Below are 12,874 nucleotides of genomic sequence, written 5' to 3'. Positions count from 1 at the left end.
CTGGACATTCGTAGCGCTAAGTGGGTAAAAGTGGAAAAAAGAATATTTTCAAATATAAACTACAAAGAAGCATTGTATGAAACTTCTTTCTGTTCTGTGCATTCAACTACAAGAGTTGAACCTTACTTTTGATAGAGCCTTTCTGAAACACTCTTTCTGTAGAAACTGCAATTGGACATTCTGAGCGCTAAGAGGCCTCTATTGGGAAAAATAATATCTTCAAATAAAAACTACACAGAAGCATTGTGTGAAACTTATTTCTGATATGTTCATTAAGCTAACAGAGTTAAACCATACTTTTGATTGCGCAGTTCTGAACACTCTTTCTGTAGAAAATGCAAGTGGACATTCGGAGCGCTAAGAGGGTAATAGTGGAAAAAGGAATATATTCAAATATAAACTACACAGTAGCATTCTGTGAAAATTCTTTCTGTTCTGTGCATTCAACTAACAGAGTTGAACCATACTTTTGATTGAGCCGTTCTGAAACACTCTTTCTGTAGAAACTGCAATTGGACATGCTAAGCGCTAAGAGGCCTACATTGGGAAAAAGAATATCTTCAAATAAAAACTACACAGATGCATTCTGTGAAACTTATTTCTGATCTGTAAATTCAGTTAACAGAGATAAAACATATTTTTGATTGAGCAGTTATGAAACACTCTTTTTGTAGAAAATGCAAGTGGAGATTCGGAGCGCTAAGTGGGTAATAGTGGAAAAAGGAATGTCTTCAAATATAAACTACACAGAATCATTCGGTGAAACTTCTTTCTGATCTGTGCATTCAGCTAACAGAGTTAAACCATACTTTTGATTGAGCAGATCTGAACACTCTTTCTGTAGAAAATGCAACTGGACATTTGGAGCGCTAAGAGCGTAGTAGTGGAAAAAGGAATATATTCAAATATAAACTACACAGAAGCATTCTGTGAAACTTCTTTCTGAACTGAGTATTCCGCTAACAGACTTAAACCATACTTTTGATTGAGCAGTTTTGAAACACTCTGTCTGTAGAAAATGCAACTGGACATTCGTAGCGCTAAGTGGGTAATAGTGGAAAAAAGAATATGTTCAAATATAAACTACACAGAAGCATTGTATGAAACTACTTTCTGTTCTGTGCATTCAACTAACAGGGTTGAACCTTACTTTTGTTTGAGCCGTTCTGAAACACTCTTTCTGTAGAAACTGCAATTCTACATTCTGAGCGCTAGGAGGCCTATATTGGGAAAAAGAATGTCTACAAATAAAAACTACACAGAAGAATTGTGTGAAACTTCTTTCTGTTCTGTTTGTTCAACTAAAAGATTTGAACCTTAGTTTTGATTGAGCCGTTCTGAAACACTCTTTCTGTAGAAAATGCAAGTGGAGATTCAGAGCGCTAAGAGGGTAATAGTGGAAAAAGTAATGTCTCCAAATATAAACTACACAGAATCATTCTGTGAAACTTCTTTCTGATCTGTGCATTCAGCTAGCAGAGTTAAACCATACTTTTGATTGAGCAGATTAGAAGACTCTTTCTGTAGAAAATGCAACCGGACATTTGGAGCGCTAAGAGAGTAGTAGTGGAAAAAGGAATATATTCAAATAAAAACTACACAGATGCATTCTGTGAAACTTATTTCTGATCTGTAAATTCAGTTAACAGAGATAAAGCATATTTTTGATTGAGCAGTTATGAAACACTCTTTTTGTATAAAATGCAAGTGGAGATTCGGAGCACTAAGAGGGTAATACTGGAAAAAGGAATGTCTTCAAATATAAACTACACAGAATCATTCGGTGAAACTTCTTTCTGATCTGTGCATTCAGCTAACAGAGTTAAACCATACTTTTGATTGAGCAGATCTGAACACTCTTTCTGTAGAAAATGCAAATGGACATTTGGAGCGCTAAGAGAGTAGTAGTGGAAAAAGGAATATATTCAAATATAAACTACACAGAAGCATTCTGTGAAACTTCTTTCTGATCTGAGCATTCAGCCAACAGAGTTAAACCATACTTTCGATTGAGCAGTTTTGAAACACTCTGTCTGTAGAAAATGCAACTGGACATTCGTAGCGCTAAGTGGGTAATAGTGGAAAAGAATATGTTCAAATATAAACTACACAGAAGCATTGTATGAAACTTCTTTCTGTTCTGTGCATTCAACTAACAGAGTTGAACCTTACTTTTGATTGAGCCTTTCTGAAACACTCTTTCTGTAGAAACTGCAATTGGACATTCTGAGCGCTAAGAGGCCTCTATTGGGAAAAATAATATCTTCAAATAAAAACTACACAGAAGCATTGTGTGAAACTTATTTCTGATATGTTCATTAAGCTAACAGAGTTAAACCATACTTTTGATTGCGCATTTCTGAACACTCTTTCTGTAGAAAATGCAAGTGGACATTCGGAGCGCTAAGAGGGTAATAGTGGAAAAAGGAATATATTCAAATATAAACTACACAGTAGCATTTTGTAAAAATTCTTTTTGTTCTGTGCATTCAACTAACAGAGTTGAACCTTACTTTTGATTGAGCCTTTCTGAAACACTCTTTCTGTAGAAACTGCAATTGGACATGCTAAGCGCTAGGAGGCCTACATTGGGAAAAAGAATATCTTCAAATAAAAACTACACAGATGCATTCTGTGAAACTTATTTCTGATCTGTAAATTCAGTTAACAGAGATAAAGCATATTTTGGATTGAGCAGTTATGAAACACTCTTTTTGTAGAAAATGCAAGTGGAGATTCGGAGCGCTAAGAGGGTAATAGTGGAAAAAGGAATGTCTTCAAATATAAACTACACAGAATCATTCGGTGAAACTTCTTTCTGATCTGTGCATTCAGCTAAAAGAGTTAAACCATACTTTTGATTGAGCAAATCTGAACACTCTTTCTGTAGAAAATGCAACTGGACATTTGGAGCGCTAAGAGCGTAGTAGTGGAAAAAGGAATATATTCAAATATAAACTACACAGAAGCATTCTGTGAAACTTCTTTCTGATCTGAGCATTCAGCTAACAGAGTTAAACCATACTTTTGATTGAGCAGTTTTGAAACACTCTGTCTGTAGAAAATGCAACTGGACATTCGTAGCGCTAAGTGGTTAATAGTGGAAAAAAGAATATGTTCAAATATAAACTACACAGAAGCATTGTATGAAACTTCATTCTGTTCTGTGCATTCAACTAACAGAGTTGAACCTTACTTTTGATTGAGCCGTTCTGAAACACTCTTTCTGTAGAAACTGCAATTGGACATTTTGAGCGCTAGGAGGCCTATATTGGGAAAAAGAATGTCTACAAATAAAAACTACACAGAAGAATTGTGTGAAACTTCTTTCTGTTCTGCTTGTTCAACTAAAAGAGTTGAACCTTAGTTTTGATTGAGCCGTTCTGAAACACTCTTTCTGTAGAAAATGCAAGTGGAGATTCGGAGCGCTAAGATGGTAATAGTGGAAAAAGAATGTCTCCAAATATAAACTACACAGAATCATTCTGTGAAACTTCTTTCTGATCTGTGCATTCAGCTAACAGAGTTAAACCATACTTTTGATTGGGCCGATCTGAAGACTCTTTCTGTAGAAAATGAAACTGGACATTTGGAGCGCTAAGAGAGTAGTAGTGGAAAAAGGAATATATTCAAATATAAACTACACAGAAGCATTCTGTGAAACTTCTTTCTGATCTGAGCATTCAGCTAACAGAGTTAAACCATACTTTTGATTGAGCAGTTTTAAAACACTCTGTCTGTAGAAAATGCAACTGGACATTCGTAGCGCTAAGTGGGTAATAGTGGAAAAAAGAATATGTTCAAATATAAACTACACAGAAGCATTGTATGAAACTTCTTTCTGTTCTGTGCATTCAACTAACAGAGTTGAAACTTACTTTTGATTGAGCCTTTCTGAAACACTCTTTCTGTAGAAACTGCAATTGGACATTCTGAGCGCTAAGAGGCCTATATTGGGAAAAATAATATCTTCAAATAAAAACTACACAGAAGCATTGTGTGAAACTTATTTCTGATATGTTCATTAAGCTAACAGAGTTAAACCATACTTTTGATTGCGCAGTTCTGAACACTGTTTCTGTAGAAAATGCAAGTGGACATTCGGAACGCTAAGAGGGTAATAGTGGAAAAAGGAATATATTCAAATATAAACTACACAGTAGCATTCTGTGAAAATTCTTTCTGTTCTGTGCATTCAACTAACAGAGTTGAACCTTACTTTTGATTCAGCCGTTCTGAAACACCCTTTCTGTAGAAACTGCAATTGGACATGCTAAGCGCTAAGAGGCCTACAATGGGAAAAAGAATATCTTCAAATAAAAACTACACAGATGCATTCTGTGAAACTTATTTCTGATCTGTAAATTCAGTTAACAGAGATAAAACATATTTTTGATTGAGCAGTTATGAAACACTCTTTTTGTAGAAAATGCAAGTGGAGATTCGGAGCGCTAAGAGGGTTATAGTGGAAAAAGGAATGTCTTCAAATATAAACTACACAGAATCATTCGGTGAAACTTCTTTCTGATCTGTGCATTCAGCTACCAGAGTTAAACCATACTTTTGATTGAGCAGATCTGAACACTCTTTCTGTAGAAAATGCAACTGGACATTTGGAGCGCTAAGAGCGTAGTAGTGGAAAAAGAAATATATTCAAATATAAACTACACAGAAGCATTGTATGAAACTACTTTCTGTTCTGTGCATTCAACTAACAGAGTTGAACCTTACTTTTGATTGAGCCGTTCTGAAACACTCTTTCTGTAGAAACTGCAATTGGACATTCTGAGCGCTAGGAGGCCTATATTGGGAAAAAGAATGTCTACAAATAAAAACTACAGAGAAGAATTGTGTGAAACTTCTTTCTGTTCTGTTTGTTCAAATAAAAGAGTTGAACCTTAGTTTTGATTGAGCCGTTCTGAGAAACTCTTTCTGTAGAAAATGCAAGTGGAGATTCGGAGCGCTAAGAGGGTAATAGTGGAAAAAGGAATGTCTCCAAATATAAACTACACAGAATAATTCTGTGAAACTTCTTTCTGATCTGTGCATTCAGCTAACAGAGTTAAACCATTCTTTTGATTGAGCAGATCTGAACACTCTTTCTGTAGAAAATGCAACTGGACATTTGGAGCGCTAAGAGAGTAGTAGTGGAAAAAGGAATATATTCAAATATAAACTACACAGAAGCATTCGGTGAAACTTCTTTCTGATCTGAGCATTCAGCTAACAGAGTTAAACCATACTTTTGATTGAGCAGTTTTGAAACACTCTGTCTGTAGAAAATGCAACTGGACATTCGTCGCGCTAAGTGGGTAATAGTGGAAAAAAGAATATGTTCAAATATAAACTACACAGAAGCATTGTATGAAACTTCTTTCTGTTCTGTGCATTCAACTAACAGAGTTGAACCTTACTTTTGATTGAGCCGTTCTGAAACACTCTTTCTGTAGAAACTGCAATTGGACATTTTGAGCGCTAAGAGGCCTATATTGGGAAAAAGAATGTCTACAAATAAAAACTACACAGAAGAATTGTGTGAAACTTCTTTCTGTTCTGTTTGTTCAACTAAAAGAGTTGAACCCTAGTTTTGATTGAGCCGTTCTGAAACACTCTTTCTGTAGAAAATGCAAGTGGAGAATCGGAGCGCTAAGAGGGTAATAGTGGAAAAAGAATGTCTCCAAATATAAACTACACAGAATCATTCTGTGAAACTTCTTTCTGATCTGTGCATTCAGCTAACAGAGTTAAACCATACTTTTGATTGAGCGGATCTGAAGACTCTTTCTGTAGAAAATGCAACTGGACATTTGGAGCGCTAAGAGAGTAGTAGTGGAAAAAGTAATATATTCAAATATAAACTACACAGAAGCATTCTGTGAAACTTCTTTCTGATCTGAGCATTCAGCTAACAGAGTTAAACCATACTTTTGATTGAGCCGTTTTGAAACACTCTGTCTGTAGAAAATGCAACTGGACATTCGTAGCGCTAAGTGGGTAATAGTGGAAAAAAGAATATGTTCAAATATAAACTACACAGAAGCATTGTATGAAACTTCTTTCTGTTCTGTGCATTCAACTAACAGAGTTGAACCTTACTTTTGATTGAGCCTTTCTGAAACACTCTTTCTGTAGAAACAGCAATTGGACATTCTGAGCACTAAGAGGCCTCTATTGGGAAAAATAATATCTTCAAATAAAAACTACACAGAAGCATTGTGTGAAACTTATTTCTGATATGTTCATTAAGCTAACAGAGTTAAACCATACTTTTGATTGCGCAGTTCTGAACACTCTTTCTGTAGAAAATGCAAGTGGACATTCGGAGCGCTAAGAGGGTAATAGTGGAAAAAGGAATATATTCAAATATAAACTACACAGTAGCATTCTGTGAAAATTCTTTCTGTTCTGTGCATTCAACTAACAGAGTTGAACCTTACTTTTGATTGAGCCGTTCTGAAACACTCTTTCTGTAGAAACTGCAATTGGACATGCTAAGCGCTAGGAGGCCTACATTGGGAAAAAGAGTATCTTCAAATAAAAACTACACAGATGCATTCTGTGAAACTTATTTCTGATCTGTAAATTCAGTTAACAGAGGTAAAGCATATTTTGGATTGAGCAGTTATGAAACACTCTTTTTGTAGAAAATGCAAGTGGAGATTCGGAGCGCTAAGAGGGTAATAGTGGAAAAAGGAATGTCTTCAAATATAAACTACACAGAATCATTCGGTGAAACTTCTTTCTGATCTGTGCATTCAGCTAACAGAGTTAAACCATACTTTTGATTGAGCAGATCTGAACACTCTTTCTGTAGAAAATGCAAATGGACATTTGGAGCGCTAAGAGCGTAGTAGTGGAAAAAGGAATATATTCAAATATAAACTACACAGAAGCATTCTGTGAAACATCTCTCTGCTCTGAGCATTCAGCTAACAGAGTTAAACCATACTTTTGATTGAGCAGTTTTGAAACACTCTGTCTGTAGAAAATGCAACTGGACATTCGTAGCGCTAAGTGGGTAATAGTGGAAAAAAGAATATGTTCAAATATAAACTACACAGAAGCATTGTATGAAACTTCTTTCTGTTCTGTGCATTCAACTAACAGTGTTGAACCTTACTTTTGATTGAGCCGTTCTGAAACACTCTTTCTGTAGAAACTGCAATTGGACATTTTGAGCGCTAGGAGGCCTATATTGGGAAAAAGAATGTCTACAAATAAAAACTACACAGAAGAATTGTGTGAAACTTCTTTCTGTTCTGTTTGTTCAACTAAAAGAGTTGAACCTTAGTTTTGATTGAGCCGTTCTGAAACACACTTTCTGTAGAAAATGCAAGTTGAGATTCGGATCGCTAAGAGGGTAATAGTGGAAAAAGAATGTCTCCAAATATAAACTACACAGAATCATTCTGTGAAACTTCTTTCTGATCTGTGCATTCAGCTAACAGAGTTAAACCATACTTTTGATTGAGCAGATCTGAAGACTCTTTCTGTAGAAAATGCAACTGGACATTTGGAGGGCTAAGAGAGTAGTAGTGAAAAAAGGAATATATTCAAATATAAACTACACAGAAGCATTCTGTGAAACTTCTTTCTGATCTGAGCATTCAGCTAACAGAGTTAAACCATACTTTTGATTGAGCAGTTTTGAAACACTCTGTCTGTAGAAAATGCAACTGGACATTCGTAGCGCTAAGTGGGTAATAGTGGAAAAAAGAATATGTTCAAATATAAACTACACAGAAGCATTGTATGAAACTTCTTTCTGTTCTGTGCATTCAACTAACAGAGTTGAACCTTACTTTTGATTGAGCCGTTCTGAAACACTCTTTCTGTAGAAACTGCAATTGGACATTCTGAGCGCTAGGAGGCCTATATTGGGAAAAAGAATGTCTACAAATAAAAACTACACAGAAGAAATGTGTGAAACTTCTTTCTGTTCTGTTTGTTCAACTAAAAGAGTTGAACCTTAGTTTTGAATGAGCCGTTCTGAGAAACTCTTTCTGTAGAAAATGCAAGTGGAGATTCGGAGCGCTAAGAGGGTAATAGTGGAAATAGGAATGTCTCCAAATATAAACTACACAGAATCATTCTGTGCAACTTATTTCTGATCTGTGCATTCAGCTGACAGAGTTAAACCATACTTTTGATAGAGCAGATCTGAACACTCTTTCTGTAGAAAATGCAACTGGACATTTGGAGCGCTAAGAGAGTAGTAGTGGAAAAAGGAATATATTCAAATATAAACTACACAGAAGCATTCTGTGAAACTTCTTTCTGATCTGAGCATTCAGCTAACAGAGTTAAACCATACTTTTGATTGAGCAGTTTTGAAACACTCTGTCTGTAGAAAATGCAACTGGACATTCGTAGCGCTAAGTGGGTAAAAGTGGAAAAAAGAATATTTTCAAATATAAACTACAAAGAAGCATTGTATGAAACTTCTTTCTGTTCTGTGCATTCAACTACAAGAGTTGAACCTTACTTTTGATTGAGCCTTTCTGAAACACTCTTTCTGTAGAAACTGCAATTGGACATTCTGAGCGCTAAGAGGCCTCTATTGGGAAAAATAATATCTTCAAATAAAAACTACACAGAAGCATTGTGTGAAACTTATTCCTGATATGTTCATTAAGCTAACAGAGTTAAACCATACTTTTGATTGCGCAGTTCTGAACACTCTTTCTGTAGAAAATGCAAGTGGACATTCGGAGCGCTAAGAGGGTAATAGTGGAAAAAGGAATATATTCAAATATAGACTACACAGTAGCATTCTGTGAAAATTCTTTCTGTTCTGTGCATTCAACTAACAGAGTTGAACCATACTTTTGATTGAGCCGTTCTGAAACACTCTTTCTGTAGAAACTGCAATTGGACATGCTAAGCGCTAAGAGGCCTACATTGGGAAAAAGAATATCTTCAAATAAAAACTACACAGATGCATTCTGTGAAACTTATTTCTGATCTGTAAATTCAGTTAACAGAGATAAAACATATTTTTGATTGAGCAGTTATGAAACACTCTTTTTGTAGAAAATGCAAGTGGAGATTCGGAGCGCTAAGAGGGTAATAGTGGAAAAAGGAATGTCTTCAAATATAAACTACACAGAATCATTCGGTGAAACTTCTTTCTGATCTGTGCATTCAGCTAACAGAGTTAAACCATACTTTTGATTGAGCAGATCTGAACACTCTTTCTGTAGAAAATGCAACTGGACATTTGGAGCGCTAAGAGCGTAGTAGTGGAAAAAGGAATATATTCAAATATAAACTACACAGAAGCATTCTGTGAAACTTCTTTCTGAACTGAGTATTCCGCTAACAGACTTAAACCATACTTTTGATTGAGCAGTTTTGAAACACTCTGTCTGTAGAAAATGCAACTGGACATTCGTAGCGCTAAGTGGGTAATAGTGGAAAAAAGAATATGTTCAAATATAAACTACACAGAAGCATTGTATGAAACTACTTTCTGTTCTGTGCATTCAACTAACAGGGTTGAACCTTACTTTTGATTGAGCCGTTCTGAAACACTCTTTCTGTAGAAACTGCAATTCTACATTCTGAGCGCTAGGAGGCCTATATTGGGAAAAAGAATGTCTACAAATAAAAACTACACAGAAGAATTGTGTGAAACTTCTTTCTGTTCTGTTTGTTCAACTAAAAGATTTGAACCTTAGTTTTGATTGAGCCGTTCTGAAACACTCTTTCTGTAGAAAATGCAAGTGGAGATTCGGAGCGCTAAGAGGGTAATAGTGGAAAAAGTAATGTCTCCAAATATAAACTACACAGAATCATTCTGTGAAACTTCTTTCTGATCTGTGCATTCAGCTAGCAGATTTAAACCATACTTTTGATTGAGCAGATTAGAAGACTCTTTCTGTAGAAAATGCAACTGGACATTTGGAGCGCTAAGAGAGTAGTAGTGGAAAAAGGAATATATTCAAATAAAAACTACACAGATGCATTCTGTGAAACTTATTTCTGATCTGTAAATTCAGTTAACAGAGATAAAGCATATTTTTGATTGAGCAGTTATGAAACACTCTTTTTGTATAAAATGCAAGTGGAGATTCGGAGTACTAAGAGGGTAATACTGGAAAAAGGAATGTCTTCAAATATAAACTACACAGAATCATTCGGTGAAACTTCTTTCTGATCTGTGCATTCAGCTAACAGAGTTAAACCATACTTTTGATTGAGCAGATCTGAACACTCTTTCTGTAGAAAATGCAAATGGACATTTGGAGCGCTAAGAGAGTAGTAGTGGAAAAAGGAATATATTCAAATATAAACTACACAGAAGCATTCTGTGAAACTTCTTTCTGATCTGAGCATTCAGCCAACAGAGTTAAACCATACTTTCGATTGAGCAGTTTTGAAACACTCTGTCTGTAGAAAATGCAACTGGACATTCGTAGCGCTAAGTGGGTAATAGTGGAAAAGAATATGTTCAAATATAAACTACACAGAAACATTGTATGAAACTTCTTTCTGTTCTGTGCATTCAACTAACAGAGTTGAACCTTACTTTTGATTGAGCCTTTCTGAAACACTCTTTCTGTAGAAACTGCAATTGGACATTCTGAGCGCTAAGAGGCCTCTATTGGGAAAAATAATATCTTCAAATAAAAACTACACAGAAGCATTGTGTGAAACTTATTTCTGATATGTTCATTAAGCTAACAGAGTTAAACCATACTTTTGATTGCGCAGTTCTGAACACTCTTTCTGTAGAAAATGCAAGTGGACATTCGGAGCGCTAAGAGGGTAATAGTGGAAAAAGGAATATATTCAAATATAAACTACACAGTAGCATTTTGTAAAAATTCTTTTTGTTCTGTGCATTCAACTAACAGAGTTGAACCTTACTTTTGATTGAGCCTTTCTGAAACACTCTTTCTGTAGAAACTGCAATTGGACATGCTAAGCGCTAGGAGGCCTACATTGGGAAAAAGAATATCTTCAAATAAAAACTACACAGATGCATTCTGTGAAACTTATTTCTGATCTGTAAATTCAGTTAACAGAGATAAAGCATATTTTGGATTGAGCAGTTATGAAACACTCTTTTTGTAGAAAATGCAAGTGGAGATTCGGAGCGCTAAGAGGGTAATAGTGGAAAAAGGAATGTCTTCAAATATAAACTACACAGAATCATTCGGTGAAACTTCTTTCTGATCTGTGCATTCAGCTAAAAGAGTTAAACCATACTTTTGATTGAGCAAATCTGAACACTCTTTCTGTAGAAAATGCAACTGGACATTTGGAGCGCTAAGAGCGTAGTAGTGGAAAAAGGAATATATTCAAATATAAACTACACAGAAGCATTCTGTGAAACTTCTTTCTGATCTGAGCATTCAGCTAACAGAGTTAAACCATACTTTTGATTGAGCAGTTTTGAAACACTCTGTCTGTAGAAAATGCAACTGGACATTCGTAGCGCTAAGTGGTTAATAGTGGAAAAAAGAATATGTTCAAATATAAACTACACAGAAGCATTGTATGAAACTTCTTTCTGTTCTGTGCATTCAACTAACAGAGTTGAACCTTACTTTTGATTGAGCCGTTCTGAAACACTCTTTCTGTAGAAACTGCAATTGGACATTTTGAGCGCTAGGAGGCCTATATTGGGAAAAAGAATGTCTACAAATAAAAACTACACAGAAGAATTGTGTGAAACTTCTTTCTGTTCTGCTTGTTCAACTAAAAGAGTTGAACCTTAGTTTTGATTGAGCCGTTCTGAAACACTCTTTCTGTAGAAAATGCAAGTGGAGATTCGGAGCGCTAAGATGGTAATAGTGGAAAAAGAATGTCTCCAAATATAAACTACACATAATCATTCTGTGAAACTTCTTTCTGATCTGTGCATTCAGCTAACAGAGTTAAACCATACTTTTGATTGGGCCGATCTGAAGACTCTTTCTGTAGAAAATGAAACTGGACATTTGGAGCGCTAAGAGAGTAGTAGTGGAAAAATGAATATATTCAAATATAAACTACACAGAAGCATTCTGTGAAACTTCTTTCTGATCTGAGCATTCAGCTAACAGAGTTAAACCATACTTTTGATTGAGCAGTTTTAAAACACTCTGTCTGTAGAAAATGCAACTGGACATTCGTAGCGCTAAGTGGGTAATAGTGGAAAAAAGAATATGTTCAAATATAAACTACACAGAAGCATTGTATGAAACTTCTTTCTGTTCTGTGCATTCAACTAACAGAGTTGAAACTTACTTTTGATTGAGCCTTTCTGAAACACTCTTTCTGTAGAAACTGCAATTGGACATTCTGAGCGCTAAGAGGCCTATATTGGGAAAAATAATATCTTCAAATAAAAACTACACAGAAGCATTGTGTGAAACTTATTTCTGATATGTTCATTAAGCTAACAGAGTTAAACCATACTTTTGATTGCGCAGTTCTGAACACTGTTTCTGTAGAAAATGCAAGTGGACATTCGGAACGCTAAGAGGGTAATAGTGGAAAAAGGAATATATTCAAATATAAACTACACAGTAGCATTCTGTGAAAATTCTTTCTGTTCTGTGCATTCAACTAACAGAGTTGAACCTTACTTTTGATTCAGCCGTTCTGAAACACCCTTTCTGTAGAAACTGCAATTGGACATGCTAAGCGCTAAGAGGCCTACAATGGGAAAAAGAATATCTTCAAATAAAAACTACACAGATGCATTCTGTGAAACTTATTTCTGATCTGTAAATTCAGTTAACAGAGATAAAACATATTTTTGATTGAGCAGTTATGAAACACTCTTTTTGTAGAAAATGCAAGTGGAGATTCTGAGCGCTAAGAGGGTAATAGTGGAAAAAGGAATGTCTTCAAATATAAACTACACAGAATCATTCGGTGA

The sequence above is a fragment of the Symphalangus syndactylus genome, chromosome 23, assembly GCF_028878055.3.
Source record: "Symphalangus syndactylus isolate Jambi chromosome 23, NHGRI_mSymSyn1-v2.1_pri, whole genome shotgun sequence".
In the NCBI taxonomy this organism is placed as follows: Eukaryota; Metazoa; Chordata; class Mammalia; order Primates; family Hylobatidae; genus Symphalangus; species Symphalangus syndactylus.
Note: the sequence above shows the minus strand (reverse complement) of the source record.